Consider the following 22,864-nt stretch of genomic DNA (forward strand, 5'->3'; position numbering starts at 1 on the left):
GTGTGTCCAAATATAAACCGTTTTATAATGTATGCGTCAGTAACACAGGAACATATTTACCGATTTTTTAATGGCAAAATTATCTTTGCAGGGCAAAACTGCTAATCTATTTCGGAATGAATGCGACTATTTTGAATATTATGTATATTGAAAATGGATACCAAAATTTAAAACCAATTTAAATTAAACCTAAATTGTCTGTTGTTTCCGATGCATCTACATTTGTTTCAACTAATCTGTTGATTTATATACTGTAGACTTAAATGTTGAGGTCATGACCTTTACGTCATTTTTTTTAAAGAAGAGATATCATTGAAGCAAGCACGATCTAGACGCATTCATTCCAAAGTGAATCAGAAGATCGCATTGACATACGACAATGCTACAGAGTTATACACATGTACATATTTCACCCTCAACTACTTGTAAATAGTGGTAGGGTGAGCTTCGCTTCATTGTACTGTATTTTAATACATAATCATGCCAGATTTACCTAGTACTTGTATATGTGCGATTTGTGACGTCAGCCGTACTCGAACATGGCAATTGCATCAGTTTTATTGTTATTTGTTCTTTATTGCATCATTGTTGTAACTGATAATGTAATGAAAAATACATACTCTTTGCTGCGCACAAAAGCTGCTCATGAGTACTCCGCCATGACTTCCATCCCTGAGACACAGCGTGTTTTCCATTTCGGCACACGTCTGCACACAACAAAACCACGAATGAATGCCCTCTTTTGTGCTGACCGCATACATCACAAAACAGAGACTAATAATTACGTAACGAGAGCTGACAAACCTTCAATTTATAAACGATAGTCAAAGAGATAAAGGAAAAACTTAACCTAGAACGATTGTATGCCGAGTTATTACTTGTTTCAATGATTTGTTGTGTAGCTAAGCAAGAGCCTCTGCTGCGTAATCATTTTATGCTTCGTCGACAGGAACATGAAGAGCTCGCTCCTGTTAGCTATTGAGTTAAAGGTACTAAAGTATACATTTCAAAAAAGGCTTGGACCTTTTCATACTAGCTCAGTTTAACACAGCTCGAAGAGAGAATTAATCGAGGTCAGGTTGCAAAAGAATATGGTATTACTCAGATTCCACTATATGCTCGATGTAACATTGTACCAGTACTAAGAATACACTACAAACGAAATAGGTCACGATTGCCACTGATCCATTGGGATTGGTTTTGGTCTCGAGCCGTACCGATTGGACTGCTTTCTTTTCTTTCACAACATTTGCCTATTTTGTGCATGCTTGTATTATAACCTCTTCGTTTGAAATCTTGGATCCGATTAAATCTAACAACTCTAGGACCTGAGTTTGAACTTGCAATTTTACTTCGACCAATAAAAAATATCGTTAACATTCAAAAGTCATTTCTGATTGGCGGTAGAAGGAACTTAATCACATACTCATGCTCAGAGTTTTCCGATCCCTAGGCCTGGCCCCACGGTTATGACACACTGTACGCCCAAAATAACTAGGGGTAAAATGCCAAAGTAATTTCAGTTTTTTATTTTATTTATTTGGCGTCCATTCGGACATTCGTAATACATGATATTACTAATATTTTATAAAGTCTAAATCCACTTGGAAAAAAGTTATACAAAATTAAATTTCTAAACGTTTTAGTTCCGTTCAACACTGATGACACCCAAATATACAAATCTAGCCACCCAAATGAAGTTGATGCTACCATCCAAGGTGTACAGAGGTGCATTTCTGATGTGAAATCATGGATGACATGTAACAAGCTGCAGATGAATGATAATAAAACTGATGCCATTCTGATCACAACACGAAGACTTTCTCATTCACATCCTTTACCTCAAACAATAAATATCAGCAACACCAACATTAAATTCACACAATCAGTACGAAACCTAGGTGTTACTCTGGACAGTACTCTCACATTGCACCAACATGTCATGAACATATGCAAGGCTGCATATCTTGAGCTGAGACGCATCAGCTCAATTCGTAAATATCTTTCAGTTGATGCCAACTAAAACACTTGTGTGTTCATTAGTACTTTCAAAACTGGACTATTGTAACTCAATTCTGTCTGGTTCATCTCAATATCTGCTCCAGAAACTTCAAAAAGTTCAAAACACAGCTGCTCGGATCATACTTAGAGTACCACGATCCCCGTTGCTCTGTACCCTACACTGGCTATCCATTCGATCCAGATTCAAACATAAAATTTGTTCTCTGTGCTACGTTTCACTGTCGGACTCTAGTCCAACATACCTATCCGACCTCATCCATGTATACACACCAGCAAGATACTTACGCTCCTCTTCTGACAATCGTATACTCATTATTCCCACTATGAAAACAAAGCCATATGGACAGTGTTCTTTTGCATACCACGGCCCAGCAACGTGGAATGAATTGCCCACTGAACTTAGACACAAAGACACAGTGATCACATTCAAGAGGGTTCTCAAAACTCACTTATTTCGACTGCAAGAACAAACTTAAACACCTTATAATGTTTCCTACCTTAAATATTCTCAGCATGTTTTTTTTAAAAAAAAAATGTTTTCTAATTTCATGGTGTTTGTTTTTGTAATCATATCATTATATGTTTTTTATCTTATAGGTGTTGTCTAATGTAAAGCGCTTAGAGCTTCTAAAGATTAGGCGCTATACAAAGTCCTCATTATTATTATTATTATTATGCCAAGGCAGTTCTGTTACTATATTGCAAGGTTTATGCTTTCGCATGAAAGTATATGTAAAATAAATAGCGTTCATCCTTATCTGCCTGCTGAGACTACTCTCTGCCATTCATAACTTTTATGACCCTGGATAATAAGGAAAAACACCAAGCTACTAGAATGTTTATCATTGATGTGTATATTTCTTGTTTTTTTTGCTAGGTTGTTTTTCCCAAATGAGATTTTTTTATCTGTAAATTTATACAGGGCAATGCAACATATATATATTAGAGTTATTACACAAGGCAATGCAACATACACATATTAGGGTTATTACACAAGGCAATGCAACATACACATATTAGGGTTATTACACAAGGCAATGCAACATACACATATTAGGGTTATTACACAAGGCAATGCAATATGCACATATGAGGATTATTTGAAACGTTCTGAATATTTTGCTATCAACTTCTTTCTTTGAATCTGTTAATAAATTTAACGTCGATCTATAGATAACATAACGACCATAAAATAATATGCAGACATATGCGTGCGACGTAATATAAGTAAATGATAATGACATAAAAATGTCGGAGAAAGTTGTAAAAAAAATAAATTTCTAAACGTTTTAGCTCCGTTTAACGTGTATGCCAAGGCAGTTCTATTACTATGTTGCGAGGTTTATGCTGTTCGCATGAAAGTATATGAAAAACGAACAGCGTTCATCCTGATGTTATCGGAGAAAGATAACAATTCTGATCTGGAGCAAAGAAAAATATAAAATCCGGGCGCTCTAAAGGTGCTCCTAACTGATATCAGACCGACCTGGATAACGTTTACCGATGTTTATCTGTCATGTCCTACATTTTTAAGTAGTTTTATCATATTAAAGATAGTCTAGAATCCGTGGAACATGACCCACGTTCTGGATGACCGTTGTCCAGGATTGGTAATGTGAACTGCTGTGAATAGAGCAACTGACACAGATGCTTGACGCACACTGAAAGATATTTCTTTTATTTCGAAGATAAATTCCTGAGCTGTTTTAATATATTAAAGACTCATTTGAAGCTCAAAAAGGTTTGAGCAATATCTGAACCGCATTTATTGACGGCTGGTCAAAAAGAAACAGTGTTAAAATCACTGAATTGCTACTCCCCAAATAAGAAAAAAGAGTGACCAGTGCGTTTGAATGAGATTGTCGCGGGTAACGAAATACTGATTTACTTTCTTTTAACCCGACTGAAGCGAAAATAGTAAAGTTTGTATCGAAGAAACCGAGCACGGATCACAAATCGCTCGACACAGTCGGACCGCAGTGTGGTTTTAGTTGTCGCCAATCTGCTGTGTTTTCTCTGCTAGTCTAACTGGACATTTGTATGCTTCCAAAGTGTTGCCAAAATGCTGAGAAAAAGTAACCACCCGTCCAAACATCGGTACCTGAGTTATCAATCTACTCCAAAGTAATGTACCGGCGCATAAATCCGCCGTCGTCATGGCCAGATCAGCTCAAGTGTTGGGAGTCGGGTGTCCACAATTTCAAAAAGGGCCCTGACTTTCCTCTAAAGGGCACCAATGCAAACGTCTATGTGTCTATTTACTCAAAGTGTGCATAGTACCCCCAAAACAGCACAAGAAGAAAACTATGGTCAAATTTCATTTGACAAGTGACTGTACGTTTGTGAACTTTTTTTTAGCAGGGGAGGGTTTTCGACCCATCCTCCTCCCTATTGCGGCCATGGTCGTTACATATTTTCTGTAGAAGCACAGCATCAGATTTAGGTCAAAGTGATTTTTGGCTCAATCCTGTTATCAACGATTCCCTTGAGGGTCAGAGTATTTGAAGTGCACGTTTTCTATGTATGAACAACATATCAAAATGTGAATTTAAAAAATGGCATTTGAATGTTTGATAATCAGACCGAAAAACTGTTTATTGGTCTATGTGGAGTGCATGAAGGGGATGTTCTAATGTACTGTTTATTAATAAAGAATTTTGTTGCAGAACATTATGATATTTAGAACCTTGTAAAGACCCTTCGTACTGTGACTGCTGTTAAAAGAAATTTTAAACCAGCAGACGAGGTACCAAAATTTAGCGAGAAAACATAACAATGGGGAACTTGAAATTTAAGTGGTTCAATCCATGTGCACAGGTATGCTCAAAGGTCTGTTTTTATATCAGGTTGTTCAAGACTGATTGATTAATTCTTTTCAGTTATTAACGCTTGTATATGTAAATGAGAAAATACAATTTGCATCAGCTACGAGAAACCAAGTTCAATCTATACGCATTCTACATACAAAATAGATTCCTCGATGCCATTTGACTTCGCCATCCTTCTGTGGTCGAACAGTATACTACCAGCGGAAACCGTTGTACTCCTTACCACAGAGCATTACAAGTTTACGGCATATTAATGCAAACATCACATCTGGTCAAGTAAAACATATACCGCGTGTAACGGCATAAAACATATAAAGAGCATGCCTGCTGCGAACAGCACAAACTCACACTTGCCATCACATGAGTACACTAATAGATGCGGGAAAATTCTCTTCTTTCCATCTAAAATGTTAAGCAAACAGTATAAACCCTGATAATCCCGACCCATTGGTTCAGTGTTGTTTCTATTTTGGTGGGCGTTTCATATGGGTAAATACTACTGCCGCAATTGTAGATGAATGACGATAATAATGGCATAGGATTATGAGATAGTCGCCCATAATTCGGCGCAGATCATACAGGCTGATAATCAATGACGGCCCCTATAGGCTCCGCCAAATGCAAGAAATTTCTCCGACACCTCTATATTGAAAATAACAGTACAAGGAATACTTACCTCCGTAACACACTTCTCAACGTTCATGCGCGGAGGAAATATGCATGTCATGCATAAGGGACCAATACTTTACCACATACGCTGTGATTTTCTTTCCAACCATTCTTTTATCTCAAGATTGTTCTAAACAAAACTATAAGGATATGATTAATATTTGTTTTACAAAACAGAGCAAGAATATTTCTGGTCAAGCTGTCTGGGGGCTGGATTTTCTTTTAAGCAATTCTACCAGACTAAGGATTAAATGGTAGGTCCCTAACGCCATAATATAATAGGATGGATGGCCTTGAGCTTTCTCGTGTAATAGAGCTATCACACGGTTAATCTCAGCTTCCACGATGTTGAATCGATTTTTCATTCAGCTTCAGCACAGAAAGAACGTCTCTATGGGATATTCACAGGACTTAATTTATGAGTCGCTCACTGATGCAGAGTGACTCATTTGAATCAAGGAAGGAAGGGCACATGTTGACTTATCGATGATTCAGCCTGCTACAATGTCTCCATTAAACAGTGCTGTTCGCTGCTCGGAAATTAATCCATTCTGGTATTTTTACATCTTCATTCATCAAACATCCCTTTGAAGAAAAGAGCTCAATGAATTCCAAAATTGCCAGCTAACAAGAGCTGCAACATGTGCAATATGTGTTATCAATATTTGTTCGCACCGAGATTCTACACTGACCGGATGGGTGGATGGTGTGGGGTGGATGTGGGTTGCATTGCAATCCCTGCACTGCTATTAGAGTTTGAGTTTAATTCGTCTATGCATTTCAGCAAAGCTGTTCGCATTGTTGGCACTGCAAGTACACAACTTTTACACTACTGCAATACAATGCAGTTTGCAGATACAACGTTATTAACACTGGTGTCGTTAAAAATGTACTGATAACCGGCATTCATATAACTCTGCAATGATATTTGCTTACCGTTGCAACAACATTGTAATACCGGTGGGACTGTTCTTAATTTTTGCAGCGGTAATTTTACCTTTACAAATTGCAGTTCCAAGGGCAAAAAAAAAATTTTGCGACGATAAACATTACCGTCAGAATATGATGTACAAAAAGGAGTAAGCTATCTGTAGGTTACAACAGGATTCAAATATCATAGTAACGCCAAATTTTGTTGATACATCAATAATTAATGCCCATACATGGATAAAATGTACTGTTGTAACAGTATTTTAATTTACAACGATATCCACATATCGTTGCATTTGTGTTCTAACAGTGTACTTTTCTGGCATATCCATTGCACCAGCATATTTTTCCCATGCAAAGTTAATTTTTGTGTGACAGCTATGAAAATTAGCGTTACAACAGTACGATTAGCCGTTGCTGCAATATAATATATAGGATCTCAAATGGGAAGATATTCAATATTGAATTTATGAAACTAATTGAATAACGTCCAGTTTTTGCGAGTTTCACAAAATTTAATATTAAATCCTTACTCATCTGAGATTCTGCTTATCAGATATTTTCTATGTTATTGAATAGTTTCGATAAAAAAAAAAAAATGAGTTTCATCATTTCTTTTAATTCTGGTACAGACACCACACCTTTCAATTCTTGCGCGTAAATAAGATAGTCCTAAAAGCGAATTTAATCAATAATAGTTTGATAACCAGTAACATGGAGATTCTTTAACTAATTCTAATTAAAAGAGCAGCTGTCCTTCCAAATCAATAGAACATTTGTCATTGACATAATGTTTCTTTAATGGATCTCAGATGGAATCTTCTGTGATGTCACACAGTTTAGTCAGATCAGGTAAGCTGGAGTAATTGATGCGTCATTTACATGGATTTCGAACAGGCTATTAAGAATTTTTCAACCAAAATTTGTGTGTATTTCACTATAGTCAGTATTGGACACTGCAGTGAAATGTAGCATTCCAGTTTGTTGGACATTCGTCTATCGGATGATACTGAATGCATTACATTACTATATAAATTCAAGTTCGACCATTCAAAACAAATTCTTTTTAAGGATAAAACTGATATTTTCTGACTTACCAGGAAATATGTAAGATTGTAAAATAATCTAATTCTTGCAAGCAAAATAAAGATGACAGACTTATGTCATGTATATATCATATTTTGATACTGTCAGGCCCTTACAATATTTATTTATTTATTTATTTATTTATTTATTTTAAAAGTAATCGTCTTTTATTTAATCAACATTATGATTAGCCTGCATAAATTCAGCACGTTCCTCCTTCTACTGTGACATCGACTATGTATAGTAATTTATACCAGTGCATTAACTTAGCATTTTTTTAAAACAAAATGTGAATTCTAATGTTGTAATACTTACGTTCATTGTCAACCATAAACGTGACAGGGAGGGCAAGGTTCCGCATAAAAGAAACCATAAAATTGCAGTAGGCTGTTTAATGTAACACGCACTTTATAACTGTGGTTGAAAAAATAGAAGAAGAAGAAGATGATGATGATGTTGATGATGATAATGAAGATGATGAAATTTATAATCACAAGAGTTCCTGAGAACCAAAGTGTGAAGTGGTGATCTTGAGGTACCATTTCGGTGTCATTTATATTAACCATATGGGAAAGTACTAAGTTTACACTATTAATTACAAAGTTAGTCAAAGTGTTTTACTTACAAAACTAGCCGAAATGATTTACTTATAAAACTAGTTGAAGTGAAAGTGACTTCTATTTAGTAGCAGAAACTCGAACACAGTATCGGATGCCCGACTGACTAGTCTTTAGATTTATTAGAAGTGATGTGCAAGAATATAATGTAACTAATAATGGATATAAATGCACTCCTTTAACTACATGAAGGATGCTCGGCGTTTACATCTACATGAATACCGTGAATATCTGATGAATACCGTTGGAATATTCCCACACGACCTGCAGAGTTTCTTCGATGCAAATAGCATTATAAATGAGGGTCTCCAATTAAACAAATGTTACACAAGTACCTTTTAGCGTCGCTTTTAGGTGTGTGTGTGTGTGTGTGTGTGTGTGTGTGTGTGTGTGTGTGTTGCACCTCTGTGTGCATTGAGCAATATATTTTAATATGCAAGATGGAAAGACATAACAATTTGTTTTCGACCAACCTATGACTAACAATATCTGTAAGATAAAGGCAAACTGAGTTCCATTTCCAACCTATGACTAACAATATCTGTAAGATAAAGGCAAACTGAGTTACATTTTGATTTTCTGTGAATTAATACAAGTAGCATATGATTACTACAAACGCAAATTATAAGCCTGAGACTGTGTTCAAAAGAAAGTTTGCCACAAACCAACCTGGAAATAAATGCGCAGAATGAGCAGAATCTAAAATTTTGATGTAAGTAACCACCGAAACTCCAAATTTCAGGAGGCAGTATATTTTAGGTTTCAGGAATTGCGAACAGAAAATAATAGGGGTAAGATTTCAAGACTTTGTTTTAGGAACGAGATTTACCAGTCGTAAAAACTTCAAATGCAGATTTACAATTAAGAGCATTTAATTTATGCTATGTCACGAATTAGTGGAATATTAGGAAAATTTATTCACTGTCCGGTCAATATATATCAATAACGTTATAATCAAGAAATTCGAGCAGTTATCAGACACTTGCGTGGACTAGTCGTAAGTATGGCCGTCTCGGATGTATACAAACCAAAATTCAAATCACACAATAAGCATATGAGTTTTCTTCTTAATTTTTTTCAATGCATCGTTAGTCTTAAATTGATAGGATGAACTATGTTACTACTGATTTTTTTATGTGCGAATACAAACAAAACACAACAGAACACAAACAGCAAACCGTTGACATTATCGCGTGGGGTACGGTAAGAAATCCACTTCCTCCTGTTATACTCACCGGTATTGCTAGCCAGTTCGTTTTAGCATAAACTAAAAAAGAAACTGCGTGCTCCGACTGAGTAACGGATACGTGTCCTCCCGTGAATGAAACGTTAAGTATGTACTTCTTTCCCTCTTTCATGCATACTATCCTCTGTGCATTAAACTGGGTTTTGATTGTCACGGATAATGCAATACCTAAACGAAGTGAATATTTCTTCAGGACTAACTGAGTCAGATCTAAACCGACTTTACCGACGTGCAACATGTGTGATCTTGATATGTTCAACAAACTTATCAATCACTGTATGGACAAATACAGTTAATTATTATCACTCCAATAAATAACTCTCTAGATAATCTGATATATTCTACTTTAGATGTTCAAATTGCAAACGTTCCTCCTGTCCACCTTCTCATAAGTTATTCTTTTAATCTCTGAAGAACGTTAGGACTAACACCATAGAACCACCAGTTATCAACCAAAGCACACGCTAACAATGCGTAGCCGTTGCAAATCACACCATGAGAAATAGAAAGAAAATAACAAACAAACAATCTCAATAACTTCTGTTATAAAATGTTACCTCCACTAAAACCAATATGGATTTGCTGCTGCAGTCTATAGTTTTCTATTTATAGCTTCGCACGAGAATTTGTGGCATTAAAGAGCTTAATCTATTTGGGAAACTCCGCCGGAAGAATACTTGTCTGCCAGTATCGCGTTACCGATCAATACATTCCCGGAAAATAAAGTAGCTTTAGAGACAGCGATAAATGCCAATGCTTGATTGTCGTCGATGACGTCAATCGTGACCTCTACTATCAGTTTAAATTCTATCCTTTCAAAGTGAAACTGGTTGACTTACTTTATTATTCAATAATAATATTACAGAAATATGAAAGGACATCGTAAACAATTAAATACATTTGTTTTTTCTTCTATATGTTGTGACATTTAATATTTTTGTTACTCACAACTGACATTGTCAGACACTTTTTACTTTCTCAGGATGGCCTTTCACAAAGTCTATATGATGTACTCAGATGCAAAGACCTTTTTCCGTGTGCTGCACAAGATTATTTTCCATGCTCTGCACTAGATTTATTTTCCATATGGCTATGCTGCGTAGATGTTTTTTTATGCATAAGTTTTTATTTTCCATGTGCTGCATATAATTTATTTTCCATATGCTACATAAGATTTTATTTTCAAGTACAAGCTATTATTTTCATGGATAAGCTGTTATTTTTCATATGTTGCATAATATTTATTTTCCACTTGCTGCATAAGATTATATTTCCCATGTGCCACATCAGCTTTTTTATCGATGTGCTGCATCATCTTTTATTGTCCATGTGCTCCATAATATTTATTTTCCACGTGCTGCATAAAATTTTATTTTTCTGTGCTGCATAAGATTTTATTTTTCTGTGCTGCATAAGATTTTATTTTTTGTGCTGCTTGAGATTGTATGTTTCTGTGCTGCATGAGATTTTATTTTTCTGTGTTGCATGTGATTTTTTTTTTCTGTGCTACTTGAGATTGTATGTTTCTGTGCTGCATGAGATTTTATTTTCCTGTGCTTCATGAGATTTTATTTTTATGTGCTGCTTGAGATTGTATGTTTCTGTGCTGCATGAGATTTTATTTTTCTGTGATGCATGAGATTTTATTTTTCTGTGCTACTTGAGATTGTATGTTTCTGTGCTGCATGAGATTTTATTTTTCTGTGATGCATGAGATTTTATTTTTCTGTGTTGCACGAGATTTTATTTTTCTATGTTGCACGAGATTTTATTTTTCTGTGCTACTTGAGATTGTATGTTTCTGTGCTGCATGAGATTTTATTTTCCTGTGCTGCTTGAGATTTTATTTTTCTGTGCTGTATGAGATTTTTTCATGCATGAGATTTTATTTTCCATGTGGTGAATATGATTTATTTTCCATTTGCTGAATAGAAAAGGACTACTTCATTTTAACAGATTAATTTATTATTTTTGGGCTTATGCAGGAAGCACTCGTGCGTGCAGGAAATATACTGGAACGGAAACTGAGTGTGTTGAAGTAGCATTAACTCGTATTAGTCGTTTAATTATAGACTGATCGGTCTTTTTATATGTTTGCAATTTTTCATAATGAATTGTTACAATATACGATTCTCAGGAAAAGTATTCCCTATTTATGTGGATTTTATTTACTTTATACTGAAATAATACATGGGGAAACGGAAAACAAACAATCAAGGGAAAAAATCACTAACTATCGCCCCTTCACTAATGGGGCGCCAATTACACGTGCACAAAGTGAACCGCCAAAGCAACCAGTCTTGTACACATTACGTGTCTCTCAGCAGCACAGTTTCAGGCATTCAAGTGCAAGTTCGAGATAAAACTTTCAACCTCACAATAGCTAAGATACATCATTTGATACAGTTTCGGCATCTCGAGATGCATATTATCAGAGAGATTGTATTCTGGATCGATTCTGACCGATGAGAAGGGATACCGACTAAATTGTTCTTTCTGAACCAGGTGTTGGCATTCTAAACTTATGCCTGGTGCGATACTATGATGTCCTTAACACAAAGCAGGCGAATTATAAATTATCTGGGATTTTACATAGTAAAACTACTTTGCGATACAATTCTTCAATCGAAATAACTCATTTTCATAGATTACACCTTTGAAAATGTATACAACGATTTTATGGGAAAAAGCATGTACTGACACCAAGACTATGATAAATATGTGATCCTACATGATTTAAAGAACTTTGTATAAGTGAAGACTGGCAAATAATCCATCCAATAGCAGAATTCTTACAACATATCTTAAGGGTTTAATGAGTTCCCTAATTTTTGATAATCCTTCGTGTTTATACAGCGGGAACCAAGCTGCAGTTGAATATATATATATATATATATATATATATATATATATATATATATATATATATATATATACAACCACGTACAACGTAAATGTGCAAGCACAAAAAGGCAACAAACATATAGCATGCGCAATGAATAAGGCAATATCTACAAGAACGGTTCATTAGAAAGAACGTTTGACTTAAGAAGTTAAATAATATGTTGCAATAGGAGCAGAAGACAATAAAGATACTAGCATACATTTAGTGAAATAGTCATCATTTGGGGATGAATTTCATTTCAACATAATGTAAATATTTATCTCCGTGAAACGCATTCGAAAACATTATAAACGGACTTAAAAGTTCTCTAAAGGTACTCTGGGACGCCTTGATCGAGAGTGTTAGTACATAATGAGGAATTTACTAATTAAATACATACTTCTGAGTATCACAAAGCAAGCATAACTGAAATAAACTTACTCGTTGTTAATTTATTCGTACTGTCCTTCGGCAATATATAATTCCTACGCAGCAACAGATGGGACATGATAAAGTTGGTGTCAGCAAAAACTAATAAACTGTCAGCTATTTCCCATCTCCGGGCTGTTCTTTTTCGTCTTCTACATGGGCCTTCTATATTTAGCCCGAGTTAACTATATTTAGAGACTGCAAAAGTTGTGACTCATAAAAGGCATCACATGAATTATGTGAAACATTGAATGAAACTGCCAGCCATAATATCGACAATATGTTTCAGGAGGCGCGTTAGTTGTTATTAAAATGCTCGACAAATAAAAAGTGTCCAAGAAATACAAACAAGTGCAAAATATTCAAGATCTATAATAAACAAAATACCAAAGCGATCTATTTTTAACAAAATATGACGTTATTCAATGTATCGTTTAGAAACAAACAATGCAATGATATATTTTGCACCAAAAATGTTCAAAAAATCAACCAAAAAGAAAAGAAAACTTACCACATTTTGAGCTACATTATCCAATTCAACAACTTTGCATCATTGAGCCTCGGAATATTAACCAAACAGAACTGGAACGATCGATTCGACCCAGCCACCTACGCAAATCCACGTTGCTAATGGTTACAAGACAGCTTAGTACCTATTTCTGACGCAGGCAAGGTCTGGAGGAAAACTTGTTTACCGTTAGAGCTGGGGCTAAGAGCTAAAAATAGCATCCATCACAAATTCTCGCATCTGAGGCTATCATCAGTTGCTGCTGTTATGCTACCACTGAAGAACTGCAGCCAGCTCTGTACAGCTTACTATTTTATCCACATCAAGACTGAAGTGTTGCTATTTCTAGTTCACTAATTGTGCATTAGCCGTGTATATTGAAGACGTGTTACTCTGGTAATATTTCCTCTTTCGAATTAATATGGAAAGGTTTCTTCAAGAAATGTATCTTTATTACCAATAAATTTATATTTTGAAATGCTTCAGAGATTAGTTATATTACTGTTTTTGTTGTTGTTGTTGCCGGTGTTGTTAACCGTTTATAAAAATTCTTTCATCGTTATTATGAAAATATTCCAATATTACTAGAGGTTTATCATGTTAGTGTGTGAACAAATGAATGGTTGGTACAAACAAGCCGGACCTTATGTAACTATTTTAGTACTAGTTGTTTTAAACAGATAAACTACACAACTAGTACATATGCAATATCCATACAATATCCATGATTACTGAGCTTTCCATTTACGAGCAGCGTTGACAAAACTGACCAATCAAACCGTTTCCAAATGTATATTCCAGTATGATATGGCTGTAGTTGTAGTGTTTTCTGATGTTCCTATAATGCTACCCATGCCTCCCAGCCCTCTCTCTCTCTCTTTACACACACACATACACACACACACACACACACACTTTGTAATTATCATACTTCCATTTATATCTCAACACAACTTTTAAATTGCTTTAAAATAGTTCTTGGCGTTTTTCGCGGCACGAAATCGCACCACAGTCTCGAACTTATCAAATGTAATTCATGGCTTGTACTAGCGTTCCAGTTCTCATATTTCTAGATGTGTACGTCAAGTTTTACGTGAATATGAGTCGAGAGAGTATTTTTAAACAACTCTATTTGTCTCAATTTAGCAGAAAATCCCGCAAGTGTGCAAACATTGTTTATTGACCATGGGAATAAATGGACCTCTGTAGAATTCGCGTATTCTTCATTAATCGCACCCCATAGCTATAAACACCGATGATTTCTTTATTGTCCAGTGCTTCAGTCACAAATACCTTCATGATTAGCATCCATAGTACCATAGTACATTCAACAATGCGTTGCAGCTTTTGTATCAGTACAGTCTTCAATGATTTCCTACATTTGATGCCTAGTATTATCTAAATAGTCTCTCAGTTATATTTCAAATTCATTCCATTGAATACCTACATCCAAAATGTCTAGGAGAAATGTTCTGATTTGTGCAATCCTGTTATGTCACTACGTGCGACACGTTTCTGTTAGCTATGAATGCGCATGTTCTGTTGCTTGGAATTGTTTGGTGCCAATCACGAAATCGTAAAATTTTCAATTTAAATGTAATATATATATATATATATATATATATATATATATATATATATATATATATATATATATATATATATATATATATATATATATATATATATAGTGTGTGTGTGTGTGTGTGTGTGTATCGATGTACGATTTATATTAATAGTCTTTAACTGGGAAACTGAAAGTCTAAATGTTCAAAGGACAGGTTAATAAAAGTTTGATATGAGTTTCACATAAATAGTATCACCAGTGGGTTCATAACCATAATTTACTCTAAAATTCAACAGAGCGTAGGTCTTCGTCAGAACTCGCGCTTGTGCATACACAGCTGAAATTTCCAAATATATATTTAATTTGAAAGTTTTCCATCATGAAAGTTATTTGCTCTAACCTAGCGATGATACTTTTTGGTGTCTTAATATTCTCCATGATGTCTTATTTTAGTTCAATATGTTTGCAATCATTGTATTATTGTTCACGTGTGCAGAGGCATGAATAAAAACGTCATTTGCCTTGAAGAGGTGTTCTCGTTATTTTCAGCACACAAGGGATTGCTTGTCTTCGCTGCATGAGAAAGTTTGGAATTTTTTTGCTGGGAATAACCATATCTGCAGTTTGCCATTGAAGCCACACTTACATATACATACATGCTTTTTGCTAGATTTAGATGGTTCGAATACATAATTATTGATCATAATCTGCTGATTATCAATCGTGGAACTATTATATACAAGAGCAGTAAGAGATTTAGATATGTATCGATTCGTGGTTCTGTTTTTAGAGCAACCTGCTAATGGTATAAACGATGATAAATTCAAAGAGACAGTGAAACTATTTTTTTGTTTGGTGGTAAGGCAAAACCCAAATTTTTAAGAAAATATTTTTATTAGCATGAGTAAATGGACTGTTTATAAGGTTTGATGAAATTAAACTAGAACCAATATCCAAGCTTATAGCCCCTGCCACTTCAGATGCATTTCCAAATATAATTATAAATCTAAAACCCCTGTGCAGAATCAAGGATTCAACTGATACGCAATCTTCCTCAATTGTTAACAGATGCATTATTAAGAGCCCCTTTCACCTTCATATCAAACGAATAGATAAAGATTCTATATTCATTTACCATTAATGCAATAACAAAATTAAATATTTCTGCAGCTTGACTAATAAAGTTTATAAAGAAATGTAATATAAACGTTACGTTCGTATTTCACTAACACGCTACTAATTTCAACATATATAGGGTAATTTGAAGTCAGCAAACTGTGATGAAGCATAATCAAGTTTATAAGTAGTACTTACCATTTACGGCGTAGTCTGAGAATTAAATATCCGTTGAACAGTATAAATAGAATCGACCAACTTCTTCATGCCTAACAAAATATATCAGTCATGATTTGCAGCCTCAGAAATTAGTAAATTCAGATATATCACTAAAATCCAAAAGTAATATACTTCCAGGTAATTCATTGTGGAACTTACTGGGTATTTAATCATGGTCATACATCCTTTACGTTATGATTATCCAGCTTGTTTTAATCTGGTCAACTGAAATATTTATAGGTGACTCATTTATTAAATTTTGCGTTCAATCCAGTTTCGAATGCTCTATATTTCCTTCTGTTGGTGATTTAATAGTTTTTACTTCCTTTACTAAATGTTAGAGCCTTTGTATTGAATTAATTGTTAGTTAGTTTCGTAATTTCATTTGTTTCCGATAAGTTTTGTTCTATCTCATCAAAGTCTTTTCTTAATCGTTTAACCCTTTTGTCTAATTGGTCAATATTTTGTTATACCACACCAATAATATTGGCTAGCTCTTGCTCTGTATTTACCAAATTATCTGTTAGAACTTGTTCGCTTTCTTCTATTGCAGCAGATAATGCAATTTTGAGAGTTATTAAATTAAGATATATAGAATATTTATTTTATTGTAACTCTTAAGTCAAAAGAACTGATAAATCGTAAGTCGTTTCCATAGACCTAATCATACTTTCACTCGCATTTATTTTGTTTTTTTCTTTTCATCTGTTTTATATTTCTATCATAACTCTTCTTTTGTGAAATCTATACAATGCTTGTATTAGCGGTTTAACACAGCGTCCATTAAGATCATTAAATAAGTTTCTAATTTCCTGATCGGTTTGTTGCATTTCATTATTTAGCTATTTCTGTAATTGATCAAAATTCTCATAGTAAAGTATTATAGCGTTCTTTACTGCAGTCTTTTATTGATTACTGTACTGTTTCATTGTTATCAGCTAACTCGTCTATCGGAAAGTTTATCCGTTGTTCAAACGGATGTAAGCGTAACTGAATATAATTCCCTCCGGCCTTGTACATCTCCCACATTTCGCAATGTTAGTGCAGAATTAGACAATGTATTAAGTCACAGATTAAACATGTCCAATGTATCTAAAATATTAATCAGATGATCATTAATCTCTCTTTACAACTTTTCGATTTGTGTCATATTATTAGCCTCGAAAGTCATATGTACTTGTGCGTTAAATCAAACTTAACTAACTGCATCACACTTTTCTATCGAATCTGTTACATGATGCTGTTACTCAAACTTAAGTCGCTGTGTAGTGATTGACTTAGTGAACCATTTATCTCATTACTAAATGTGTATTTCATAGTACAATCACTAGGACCTCTCAAAGATGTTTCGGGGGAGGGGTAGTATACCTTAATGTGAGTTTACGATTAAACGATTAAACGCAAGCTCACATGCCGTTCGCGAAACATAAAAGATAAAGTCATACCGTGCAAATACATCTTGTTTCCTCCTTGGTTTTAATGCTGACAGTTATTCTGTATATTTATGTAGAGTATTAGTAATATATGAAAACGGCATAAATTGCATTTTAATAATTAATGACTCTAAAAGACTTTAACAGTATCCATTGAAGTAATTATTTGTGTGATCTAGTCGATGAAGGAAATATACAAACTTGTAGACTTTAAAAACCCACAAACTGTATCCGCGATGAATGTTTGTACATGTATGTATGTATGTATGTATGTATGATTGTGTGTGTGTGTGACCGTTCTTCATTTTCGTTTGTTGCAGTTATTCCCTCCTTGAATATATTCGTGTACGTTTCCAAATTGCAGAAATCAGCTACAATTAAACATTTTTATTTTCATTCTTATCGTTAACGCAACAGGATGTATTATTTTCTTTTTATTTGAAACATTGTAATAATCAGCAATGATAAAATCTATTTTGAGTAATTAAATGTATAGTTTACCATCTCTGTAATCAGATATGTTTGGAAAATATAATTCATTCGCAGGACATCCGTGGACGGCATTATAAGTATGCTTCGACACTTTCATATATTTTTCTTTAAATATCGAAATTTTTTAAAATCACTGGTTTTACTTATCACGTGGAAATAGTCTTTACCAGAACTGTTTGCACTCTTTATTCCGCTTTCTTTTCGCAGTAATAATTATCTTACTTTTTGTTCTGCTTTAGACATTGTGCTGGTGATTGTAAAATGTACTTTGCTTTTTTCATTATTTTAATGAAAGTTTATGTTGTGCTATCCGATAATCAATCATTAACTGACTGAATGAAATAAGAATAACAAATTGAATGATTTCACTAATGTTCATGTTAGTTGGTAAATCATATTTTGATAGTGCTTATTTCCTAAAATGCATAGTGTACAAATAATTAAGAGTTAAACGTAATGTTTCACGGTAGGTAGGGATAACTGCGTTGTAATTTTCGCATGCAATTTATAATTGTGAATGTTAATATCTTTATGTCTTATTTCTGGAAATGGTTTTAATCCTTCTGATCCTTTAACTAATTTAACTGGTTCTTTTCTCGTGTGTTTGTTTTTAACAAATAGAGCAGTTTGAAAATAAAGGTCGGATTCTGACGACAACAACTACACCATCTATGAAGTAAATAATTCTGGATTTTTAACGTAGCTTTAACAATTGTTCAGTCATATCGCTACGATGTCTGTAATGTGGCAGTTTATAGTGATGTCTTTTAGCTTTGGGGCATCATGCCGAAGACATGTAGCTTGATGTCCCACCCAGTCACATTATCCTGACACCAGGCCGACCAGTCCTAACACTAATCTCTTAATGCTGAGCGCCAAGCGAGGCTTCTGTTAGTACCATTTTTGTAAGTCTTTGGTGTGACTCGGCCGGGGTTCGAACCCTCGACCTCCCGCATCCGAGGCAGACGCTCGAACCACAAGGCCAACGGAGCGGTCTCTTCTGATTTTTCCTATCCTGAAACTTTTTCATTGGACGAACACACGATGTTATCTAGTGAAAACGGATCAAACGTAATAACATTCCATCGGAGAAAGAAATTCAAAATTGCAGTAGAAAAGTATATTATTTAAAACTTATCTTTATTCGTTGACTATATTTAAATCTTATTCTTTTATTTGTTTTGAATAAGAATACTATTATCCTGTTTTAGTTAGACTGTATTTTATTATGTACATTAGATACTTTCACTGCGTCAGAGTGATACAATTGCATCGATTGTTAGACATCTAATTTCGGTGTCCTTGTTAAGATTTCTGACATCCTAATTGTGGTTCCTAATGTTTCTTCTGTTGATTGCTAAACTTAATGTGCTTTAAAATTATCGTGCTAGCACTTAATCATAATCTTTGATGCGAATAGCAAATGGCAGATGTTGTTTAAATAGAACAGGCAAATATACATGAGATCAAGACAATTCAACTACAGCTATATTTGCTACTATATCGACCATCATTTATATATACTACACATTCATAGTTGACATTATAATCAAATATATTCACCTACTGCTACTATGTCACTTAGGTCTATCTGACACTGACACTGAAATTTTAAATAATGAACATAGTGAAACTTTGTCATTTTGGTCTATCTGACACTGACACTGAAATTTTAAATAATGAACATAATGAAACTTCGTCATTTTGGTCTATCTGACACTGACACTGAAATTTTAAATAATGAACATAGTGAAACTTTGTCATTTTGGTCTATCTGACACTGACACTGAAATTTTAAATAATGAACATAGTGAAACTTTGTCATTTTGATCTATCTGACACTGACACTGAAATTTTAAATAATGAACATAATGAAACTTTGTCATTTTGGTCTATCTGACACTGACACTGAAATTTTAAATAATGAACATAATGAAATTTTGTCATTTTGGTCTATCTGACACTGACACTGAAATTTTAAATAATGAACATAATGAAACTTTGTCATTTTGGTCTATCTGACACTGACACTGAAATTTTAAATAATGAACATAATGAAACTTTGTCTCTCAGACATCATAGAGATCTTCAGAATGAAACACCAAACAATACACGTAACGAAAATTCAAGATTTTAATTACTGCAAAAAAAATGTTATTCGATATCTCTAATGCTGGAACAGGACGAAGTGGATACTGCTTTGGACACATTTATGGAAATTAGATGACGCAATGCACGATGAAGGTAGAAAGAAAAAAAAATGCAATGTACATGTCAGATGTGATCATCCAGATGTGTCCTCAATTAAACAAAAAAAGGCTTGACTAACACTGTCAATTGGCAAAGCATCCTGCAAATGGTGGACTTAACAACAATTTAGATGTGTTAATACGAGGTGAAATTTGACTTGATACAAGTACCGTAGGAACATGTATAAAGCACAGCTAGACATAAACAAGAATTACTTTAGGAGAGGTATTCCGTATCTTAAGATCGCCTATCGCACCTCCTGCCCATGACTCTATATGTTAGGTACCATTTTATGTTTTAGGGCATGCCAAACAAGAACATGTTACCATTGCAAAGTGTGGGTGCACTTGCTCTGTTCGTAGATTATTTAAGTGAACTCCAAGCGCAATATTTAGGGTACACAATTAAATAATGGTGGAATGTAGTTGCATTGCTCCATTGGAATTCTTATATGTGTAAGTTATTTGCTATTCTTCACTTGGCCAATATATTTCGATAACTCATCTGTAATTAACAACAAACTTCATCCTAATACCTCAAACTATTGTCCACATGAAGGTTTCAGTTTTGTTTACAAATCCACAAGATAAGTCTTGAGGTATCCATGTTCCTGTGTATTCGACGGGTACTTGTTCGTAAGTATCATCCTTCCTCTGATCAGAACCTTTAATCTGAGTCAGCCCATGTTTAAATATATATTTGTTAACATTTCTAGTCTGCAAAATTGATAAATGATGTTAACTTGAGAGCCAAACTGACCTATGTAAAAGCACCAACTCGCATATTATAGCCATTTACTAGGTTAATATCTTGCAACACTTGAAAATTTAAATTCCATGCTGAGAAGATAAAATTATTGCATTTCTAAATGGCGTTTATTTAAGACAATACGGACACTGGCATTTCGATGATGTCTCGATATCGATAGCTTTCTATCACCAATTTATTGACCCTGTGTACTCTTGCATAAGATTATATGCGTCAGGGAAAAGAAAACTTGTAACACTGCATGGCCTGAAAGCTAACAGCAAATGGTTGTGTTAATTGTCTTTAAAACTACTTTTTCAAACGGTTGGTGCCGAAATAGCGTTGATGAATAAGAGCTTTTGGAATGTCGCAAAGCTATTGGAATAGAAGTTGTGTCTACTTCTTCCTATAACAAATTATTTTTGGAATCAATAAACACACATCAAAAGCGTTTATCTGAACACACAAAAATGAAATATAAATAGTGCGATATTGCAGAATAATGAAATGCTGGTTTTAAACAGATACCAAACACCAGATTCCCAGAACAAAACTTTAATTTACATTTATTTGGGATGATCATGTGAATAATAGGCAGATCAATTAAACAAGAATTATTTTCATATTGTATTCGAAAAACAGGTATTAATAAAGGGGTGGAGTACGAAATTATTATTTTGTATTTAAACTGATCTGCAGGTATATTTTCATGGACGGATTTTATAAATATTTAAATTGAATGGGAAAGCTACTATTTTATAACAAGATAAGAACTGGTTTATGCTGTCAGTATTAAACAGATAGCTTGAATATCTCTAAAGAGTTCGTTCACTATATATTTTCAAAAGCGGAAACGTATCTAACAAAGTTAGTTTCGGCAGATTTGAAATATACCATGTATACAGTTAATATGTTTTATTTGTATCGATACTGAAGATGAATATCAAATTTTCTATGTGCAGAAACTTGACAAGATTTATTCCTTCAAATATCTACAGTGATTGTAAATATACTAAGTTTTGCAACATTATGCAAAGATCATAATATAATATATTAATTGCATACTATTCCCATTGACATCATTGCAGATCACGGACGACTGTGTAAATTATAAAATAAATGTTCTTCTATTTGTTTTTACTCTTACTGATGAAATAGGTAACCCATGTCTTAATAGATTTAAACACTGTAAAGTATTTAATTTCGTTTGTTAATATAAGTTTATTTTTACTCCGTCTGTAAGTTATTATAAGTTATCTACGGAAAGAACCTGGGCTGTTTTTCCACGAATTATTATATCTGATAATGAATTTGATATTTTAACTGATTTAACATTCACAAAACGTTCGTATATTTTCTTGATATCTTTTAAATCCACAGTTCTTGCCTCTTAAATAGTTACCAGTCAAATTCTTTTATGAACCGTTCGCTACACTAATGTTTAGTTCTTGTTTATATCCGTCCTATAAGGGCTATAGGGCGTCTTCTGTTACATAAATAGGTGTTGCTGTCTTCTGTGAAACATAATTGTTTATGTTGTTTTGTTTTATCCATTTACATAAGAGAGAAAAAAATGTCTGAAGGTGGACTTGTCAAGAGTTTCGTATTCCTGTTTACGGTGAGATGACTTTGATGAATATTGTGATAACGAAGTAACAAAATGCAAATCAATGCTAGATCACATATTCTTATAGAAAATATTTCAAATGAATTTTTTAAACTCGTCAGACAATAGCTCAAAAGCTAAATCCAGAAGTAGTTGATGAATACAAAGATATTAGCAAACCCATTCGCATGTTTTTGTTTTGATTGTAAGTTATA

At 34.1% G+C, this 22,864-nt stretch overlaps 1 protein-coding gene and 1 long non-coding RNA gene across 26 annotated transcripts in view; one reads left to right on the forward strand and one right to left on the reverse strand.

Annotated features, from left to right (window-relative positions):
- The window catches only part of LOC149805671 (uncharacterized), a 92,617-nt gene extending 79,085 nt beyond the window's left edge, over positions 1-13,532 (reverse strand). For 2 of the 25 annotated variants that reach the window (XR_016419751.1, XR_016419758.1), the window contains exon 1: positions 13,223-13,529. This is a non-coding gene — a long non-coding RNA (uncharacterized LOC149805671). Of the gene's footprint in view, positions 1-620; positions 708-5,526; positions 7,591-12,723; positions 12,962-13,222 lie in introns of those variants that run through there. The other 23 variants (XR_016419754.1, XR_016419757.1, XR_016419753.1 and 20 more) reach the window with 20 other exon arrangements.
- LOC149805672 (sprouty-related, EVH1 domain-containing protein 2-like) overlaps positions 1-22,864 on the forward strand; it is a 175,579-nt gene that overhangs the window by 53,105 nt on the left and 99,610 nt on the right. The gene's annotated exons all lie outside the window — the stretch shown is intronic.

The sequence above is a fragment of the Sinohyriopsis cumingii genome, chromosome 2 (genome assembly GCF_028554795.1).
Source record: "Sinohyriopsis cumingii isolate HCF-2022 chromosome 2, ASM2855479v2, whole genome shotgun sequence".
Lineage (NCBI taxonomy): Eukaryota > Metazoa > Mollusca > Bivalvia > Unionida > Unionidae > Sinohyriopsis > Sinohyriopsis cumingii.